Below are 7,862 nucleotides of genomic sequence, written 5' to 3' on the forward strand. Positions count from 1 at the left end.
GAGAGGAAGAGAGAGAGGGGGAAACATCAATATGAAAGGGACACGTCGAGTGGCTGCCACCTGCATGACCAACCAGGGCCTGGGACAAACTGCAACCGAAGTACGTGCCCTTAGCGGGAACCGAACCTGGGTCTCTCCGGACCGCAGGTGGATGCTCCAACCGCTGAGCCAAACCGGCCAGGGCGTGTTTTTTTTTGTTTTTAAATTTATATCTTCGTATTTAATCATACCTTATCTTTGTTTAACAAATAAGTCAACTGATATTGAAAACATGTCAATAAATTTATCTTTAACTTAAATCCATACTTCTGATTTTTAAATCCTGGGCTATATATATTATTGGCTTTCCATGGTAAGGCTAATTAAAATGTATTTGTGATATTTTTTGCTATTTTGCATACCACAAGAATACTTTTTTTCTACAATGTGGCATCAAAACTATATGCAAACTGTATGACTTTCATGAAGTAATTATTTATTATATCAGTTTTTATTTATTTTTAATGTTTTCATTGATTTTTTTAGAGAGAGAAGAAGGGAGAGAAAGATAGAAACGTCGATGTGAGAGAGATCCATCAAGAAGCTGCCTCTTGCATGCCTCCTACTGGGGATCGAGCCTGAAACCTGGGTGTGTGCTCTGACCAGGAATTGAACTGGGACCTCTCAGTCCGTGGGACAATTCTCAATCCACTGAGCCCACTGGCCGGGCTATTATATCAATTTTTAACTGGAACATGTTGCTACTTGTGTAGAAAGAGTGGTGGTAGGTTTATTTTTAATAAAAGTACAGAAATATTGCAAAAGTGATTTTTATATAAATATAAACTTGTCATTTATAATCTACAGCTGCCTTAAGGGCAGGTATTAATAAAATAATTTCATGGCCATGCAATTTGTGTGCAATTATTTTGGTGTGATAAAGAATGCCCTTTTTTTAGAAGAAAAGTTTTTTTTATTAATTAATTTTTGTTACAGATGTTTCTCCTTTTCCCCCCACTGATCCCCCCCCCCTTCCTGCCCTGTCCCCAGTTTGTTGTCCATGTCCACTGTTCATGCATACATACATATAAGTTCTGTGGTTTATCTCTCCCCCATCACCCCCTCTTCTGGGGATTGTCAGTCTGTACCCCTCTTCCATGTCTCTGGGACTACCCCAAGAATGCCCTTTTTCAAGCTTATGTTCTTTACTGTAACAATAAAGAAAAAAAGTTAGCAATTATGCTTTTCATGGTAATAAGCATGCAGTTTCTTCTACAAACTGGATCTAGTTCTAAGGTCAGCTGTGTTTGTATATAAAAATATTTTAGTGAGAGTCAGGGCCTGGGTGAAGAGAAATGAGTTACAAATGGCATAGAAACCAATCTTTTTTCCAAAAGGCCAGTGGCTTTTTTGTTTTTGTTTTTGTTTTTCCAATACACAGGTGCTTTACATATATCAAGTTACTATGTGATGTATGTAAATAATTATAGGATTTCTGGTATGGTTAGTTTTTGCCTCTCAAAATATTAAAATAAATTTAAATATGAAGACAATTATTTAAGATTTTTTTTGTCTCTTTGGAGAAAAATAAATTCTTTTATTCTTTAATATATTTGGATCCAAGCACATTGTTTTTATGAATTAGACATTTCTAAAAGAGAAGTAACATGTTGTAGGGCTAAATGGACATAATGGCAATATCTGATCACAATCTGCCGATATTTTTGCTTGTATAATAGAGCGCCTTACCCACAGTTTTGCTTTCTGAGGTTTGTTACCCATACTTAACCATGGTAAGAAAATAATAAATAAGAACTCTGAGAGATAAATAATGCATAAATTAAATAGAGTACTTTCTGAGAGGCATGGTGAAGTCTTGCACCATCCTGTTCCATCACACTGAGGACACGAATGGTTTGTTGATTGTCTGCATACTGCAGTCCCCACCCATTCTTAGTAGTTGTCTAGGTTATCAAATTGACTGTGTTTGTGTTCAAGTCACCTTTATTTAACTTAATAATGGCTGCCAAGTGCAAGAGTACTGATGCCGACAACTGGGATATGCCAGGGAGAAGCTGTAAGTGCTTTCTTTAAGTGGAAAGTTGTGTGTGGATAGGACAAGAACATAGTATATGTAGGGTTTGGTACTATTTGAGGTGTCAGGCACCCACTGGGGGGTCTTGGAATGTATCACCTGAGGAAAGGCTGACTAGTGTAGTTTTCAATCCTCTAGCAACAGATGAAAACAGATATGAAAGGCAAACTAAGGCTCTGCTGCTGGCAGCAGCAAGGGTAGTTCCCTTGTCTTAAAAACACAGCCTGAAAAAAACCCTGGCAGGGAAATAAAAGGGTGAGGATGAGAATTAAGAGAATTTCTGATGTGGAATCACAAGAATTTGGTGACTTGCCCTAGCTGGTTTGGCTCAGCGGTCAGAGCGTCCACCTGAGGTCCAGAGAGACCCGGGTTCGGTTCACGCTAAGAATACATACCTCGGTTGCAGTTTGTCCCTGGCATTGGTTGGGTTGTGCGGGAGGCAGCCACTCGATGTGTCCCTTTCACGTCAATGTTTCTCTCTCCCCCCCCCCCCCCCCACTCTATGTGAACAAAAAATAGAAAAATGTCCTTGGGTGAGGATAAAAAAAAAAATTTGGTGACTTGATGAATGAGAAGGTTTCTGACATCCTGATATAACTACAATATAATTAGGATGTTTGAAGTTTTACAGCTGTGATGATCAGAGTTGGGTTTGGTTTCATTGGGAAAACTATTGTCACCGATCTTGAATACTAATCTTAAATCAAAACTCCATATATTCTCTTGCTCCTGGGATGTGAGGACTCCTCAAAACCTTTTTCTAACTGAACCTATTTTTGCTCTCTGAATCAAAGAAAAACATTTAAGTCATTCTCTTACATTTGAGTAAAGAAGATCATCTTTCAGTAGGATTGGGACATCTCCATTCTTAACCTCTGAGGGTACCTGGAACCCTGTACTGACTGGATGGGTTAGTAAATGAATGGGCTAATGAGTGATCTGAAGTGTGCTGCCTGATGTTAGAAACTTTTCTGGCAGCACCTAGGGCTGGTTTGTTTATTGATGTCTTATTGCTGGTAAATAAGTTTAAACAGCCTGTTCGGACTATGTGATCAGTGGCCTTGAAAGACCACAGTGGAGGTATGGCTCACTCTCCAGAAATCGAGATTCCTTAAGTAAGCTGAATAGCGGCCTCCCAAAAGATATCTATATCCTAACCCTTTAAAACTGTTAATATTACTATATATATATAGAGAGAGAGAGAGAGAGAGAGAGAGAGAAAGAGAGAGAGAGAAAAATGAAGATGGCGGTGATACATATACACAATGGAATACTATGTAGCTGTAACAAAGAGAGATTGCTTATCCTTTGAGATGACATGGAGGGACCTGGAGAGTATTGTACTAAGTGAAATAAGCCAATCAGAGAAAGACAAATATCACATGATCTCACTCATTTGTGGAATATAATGAATAAAAAAGCTGATGAACTAAATAGACCCAGAAATATAGAAGTAGGGTACAGACTGACAAACCTCAGAAGAGGGGGATGGAGAAGAGGGAAGAGATAAACCACAGGACTTATATGCATGTATGCGTAACAAATGGACATAGACAACAATGCTGGTGGGGCGGGTGGGGGAGGGGGCGGGATTGGGAGGAGGTGTCAATGGGGGAAAAAGGAGAAACATCTATAACAAAAATAAATTATAGAGATTGCAAAAAAAAAAACTGAAAGAAAGAAAACAAAACAAAAAAGTAAGAAAAAAACAGAAAAAGAAAGAAAAACGATTTTGAAGATGGCACTGTGCTAAGGATCTTGACATAGGGACATTTTTTTTTTTTTTACGCTAATTGGCACATTTGCTTTATTTATTTATTTTTAAACAAACTGGGGTTTTTAAAGTTTTTTTTTTCCTTTTTGTTCATTCCATCACATTGAAAAGGAGGAAACAAAAAAATGGTTTTGAATTCACTCAATATTTCGGACTCCTCAGGTGAACGGAACATTGCACACATACTTGGAACAGAGAGAGAGGAAAGTGGACTCCCACAGGGCCACACGCACCAATTCAGAAAACTTGGATACAGTGTAAGAATTTCCCAAAATGATTGGATCATCATTACCAAAAACTCTCCATAACAACACCAAGAAACAAAAAATGTTTAAGTCACACTGTTTGACTTGGGATCTTTCCTGATCTTTTTTTTTTTTTTTAATGTTTGCCACATAGAGAGAAAGAGGGCTAGTGGGTGGGAGAGGACGGACTCACAGACGTGAGCAGGACAGGAGGGGAAACTTCAGAGTGGAGCTGAGAAGAGTGTGGGGAGAGACAGGGTGCAGGAGAGAGAGGGTGGGGACGTGGAAAGCCATTTCTTAGAGTTCAGGCATGTTCTTGGTCCGCCTCACGTTCTTCTCCTTTACCCTCATCCTGCCGGGCACCTTCCTTAGGTTTGGTTTCATCTACAGCTTCTATCTTCTCGGCTTGGCTGCTCTCCGAAGCGTCCGTTGGAGGCTGGGTTGTTGCCTTGGTGGCAGCATCCTCTGCAGCAGGGACAGCAGCAGGCACGTCGGCTTGTTTAGGCTCCTCCTTGGCTGGGGTGCCTTCCGCCTTGGAGGACGGCGAGTTGTCAGTGGCAGCTTTAGGGGCACTTTCTGTCCCCGCAGAGCCGGCTTCTCCTCCGAGGGGGCAGGAGCCTGGGGGGCCTCCTGCTCCGCGCCAGCATCGCGGCGCCCTCCCCCTTCTCCTCGGAGGGGGTTCCTCCTGCTTTGCCGGTCTCCTCGGGCTTGGGGCCCGTGGCTGGGGCCGCCTCGGTGCTGGTGGGAGCTTCTCCCTCCTTCTTCTCCGCACCGTCAGCAGCGGGGGCGGCATCCTTCTTCTCACTCCGGCCTCGGCAGCGTGGGCATCGCCCTTCTTCTCTCCTTTGAGCTTTTTCCTTGTTATGTGTCCACGGAAGCTAGCCGGAATTTTGGTCGCGGCCTTATGAGCTTTATCTTCTGGTCTGATGCCATCTTGTTTGATCTTTTGGTCCTCATCATTTTTTTCAACCTGTTTGGTTCTTCTCATACAGCACAACATGGTTGTATCGTCCCTTGCCTTCTTCCTGCCTTCTCTCTTTCCCTCCTCTCTTTCGAAACATTTTCTTGTCCTATCCCAATGGGTACTAAATGCAGTCACATGTACTTTATAAGATAAAGGCAGGGAAAGATTTAACACACACAAAAGAGGAGAAGGCAATGTGACCATGAAGGCCAAGAATGAGTGGCAGCCACAGTGGGCAGTCCATTCATCCACTAGCAGCCACCAGAAGCTGGAAGAGGCAAGGAACCGATTCTCTGTTAGAGCCTCCCAGGGAGCCCAGACTAATGAAAGCCTGATTTTGGCCCGTGATGTTAACTTCAGAAATTTGGCCCCCAGCATTATGAGAGAAAAAGATAAATCTACAATTCCTTCAGAGCTAGTTCCAATTAAACTAGTTTGGGATGAAAGAGAGGATTATGACTGTGTGATGGAAGGGCAGAGGACCCAAGTAGCTTACAGTGGTAAAGGTAAAATGGCTGGAGGGCTTGCTCAATCTTGATATGTGATATATAGTCATATGTAAACTTGCTAAATTAACAGGATTTAAACAAACAAAAACTGTAGAATGCTTGCAAGTGAAAGTATGACTCAAAGCAGAAATTTATAATAAAAGCTTTGTGTGGTTGTTTGAATATATTATTGGAATGAATGTAATGTCCAGATGGGAGAAGACCTTTAATTAAATCATGGAGGGAAAAACGTGTAAATTTACTTTTTGGTTTTAATCTCTCATGCTTGGTGGAAACGTTGAGAATAACCTAAATCCACTCAAGTCATCAATTTATAAAAACATTAGCAATCCAAGGGCACCAGGAAATCTTGGTTTTAATTAGAGATATATAAGATGCAAGTATATTCTTATCCACAAATTCTCTTGTTATAATACAGTATAATCTGTAAAACAAAATAAAACAAACAAATAAAAAATCTGATGGATCCTAGGGGCAGATTATAGATTGGCAAGTCTTTTTTTTTAATTTCTAAAAAACTTATCTTGTTGAATGTATTACAGATGTCTCCCCTTTTCTCCCCCATTGACTCCCTCCTCCCCAATCCTGCCCCCTTCTGCCTTCCCTATACTATTGTCTGTGTCCATTGGTTATGTATATATGCATAGACGTTCTTTGGTTTATCTCTTCCCGCCCTCTCTCCTCCCTTCCCTTTGAGGTTCATCAGTCTAACAACAAATTTGTACTTCTTATTTCTTTCATCTTCTTCATTAATCGCCCTAGCCCCCTCCCAGTTGGCAAGCAACAAAAAGTTTTCTTTATCTATGAGTCTGTTTCTGTTCTGCTTGCTCATTTTGTTTGTAGATTCAGTTGTTGATAGATATGTATTATTTGCCATTTTATTGTTCTTCTCCTTCAAGAAGACCCTTCAACATTTCATATAATACTGGTTTGGTGTTGATGAACTCTAACTTTTTCTTCTCTGGGATTCTTATATGTCCATCGATTCCAAATGATAGCTTTGCAGGGTAGAGTAAACTTGGTTGTAGGTTGTTGCTTTCATCACCTTGAATGTCTCTTGCCACTCCTTTCTGGCCTGCAAAGCTTCTTTTGAGAAATCAGCTGAGTCTTAGGGGAGATCCTTTGTAGGTAACAGATTGCTTTTCTCTTGCTGCTTTTAAGATTCTCTCTTTGGCCTTGGCCAGTTTGACTCAGTGGTTGGAGAGTTGGCCTGCAGTACAGAGAGACCCGGGTTCGGTTCCCGCTAAGGGCACGTACCTCGGTTGCAGTTTGTCCCCAGCCGTGGCTGGCAGCCACTCAATGTGTCCCTTTCACATAGATGTTTCTCTCTCTCTCTCCCTCTCCCTCTCCCTCTCCCTCCCTCCCATTCTGTCCGAACAAAAAATGGAAAAATGTCCTCGGGTGAAGATAAAAAAAAAAAAAGATTCTCTCTTTGTCTTTAACCTTTGGCATTTTGATGATGATGTATCATGGTGTGGACTTCTTTGGGTTCATCTTGTTTGGGACTCTCTGTGCTTCCTGGACTTATATGTCTGTTTCCTTTACCAAGTTAGGGAAGTTTTCTGTCATTATTTTGTCAAATAGGTTTTCAATTTTTGTTCTCTCTCTTCTCCTTTTGGCACCCCCATGATGTGAATGTTGGTATATTTGAATTTGTCCCAGAGGCTCCTTACACTGTCCTTATTTTTTTTAGATTCTTTTTTCTTTTTTCCTGTTCTGATTTGGTGTTTTTGCTTCCATATATATATATATATATATATATATATATATATATATATGGTTTTTTTTTATCCTCACCCGAGGATATTTTTCCATTTTTTGTACAGATAGAATAGGAGGGAGAGAGAGGAAGGGAGAGAGAGTGAGAAACATCGACGTGAAGGGACACATCGAGTGGCTGCCACCCGCACGACCAACCAGGGCCGGGGACAAACTGCAACCGAAGTACGTGCCCTTAGTGGGAACCGAACCCGGGTCTCTCCGGACCGCAGGCCGACGCTCTAACCGCTGAGCCAAACTGGCCAGGGCCTTGCTTCCTTATATTTTAATTCTATGGTTTGCTTCTTGGCTTCACCTACTCTACTATTGATTCCCTATAAATTATTTTTTATTTCAGTTCATTTCTGACTGGTCTTTTTTTATGTTGTTGATGTTCTCACTAAGTTCCTTGAGTGTCCCACCAAGTTCCTTGAGCAATCTTATAACTGATTTCTTATCTCCATTTTGTTTATTTTTTAAATTGGAGTTTTGTTCTTTTCTTTCATTTGGGACATGTTTCTTTGTTTCCTCATTTTGG

At 41.0% G+C, this 7,862-nt stretch overlaps 1 pseudogene; it reads right to left on the bottom strand.

The window, feature by feature from the left end:
* Positions 1–4,397: 4,397 nt before the first annotated feature.
* LOC118620445 lies at positions 4,398–5,112 on the bottom strand (annotated as a pseudogene).
* Between the last annotated feature and the right edge of the window lie 2,750 nt (positions 5,113–7,862).

Source organism: Molossus molossus, unplaced genomic scaffold (genome assembly GCF_014108415.1).
Source record: "Molossus molossus isolate mMolMol1 unplaced genomic scaffold, mMolMol1.p scaffold_m16_p_7, whole genome shotgun sequence".
NCBI lineage: Eukaryota > Metazoa > Chordata > Mammalia > Chiroptera > Molossidae > Molossus > Molossus molossus.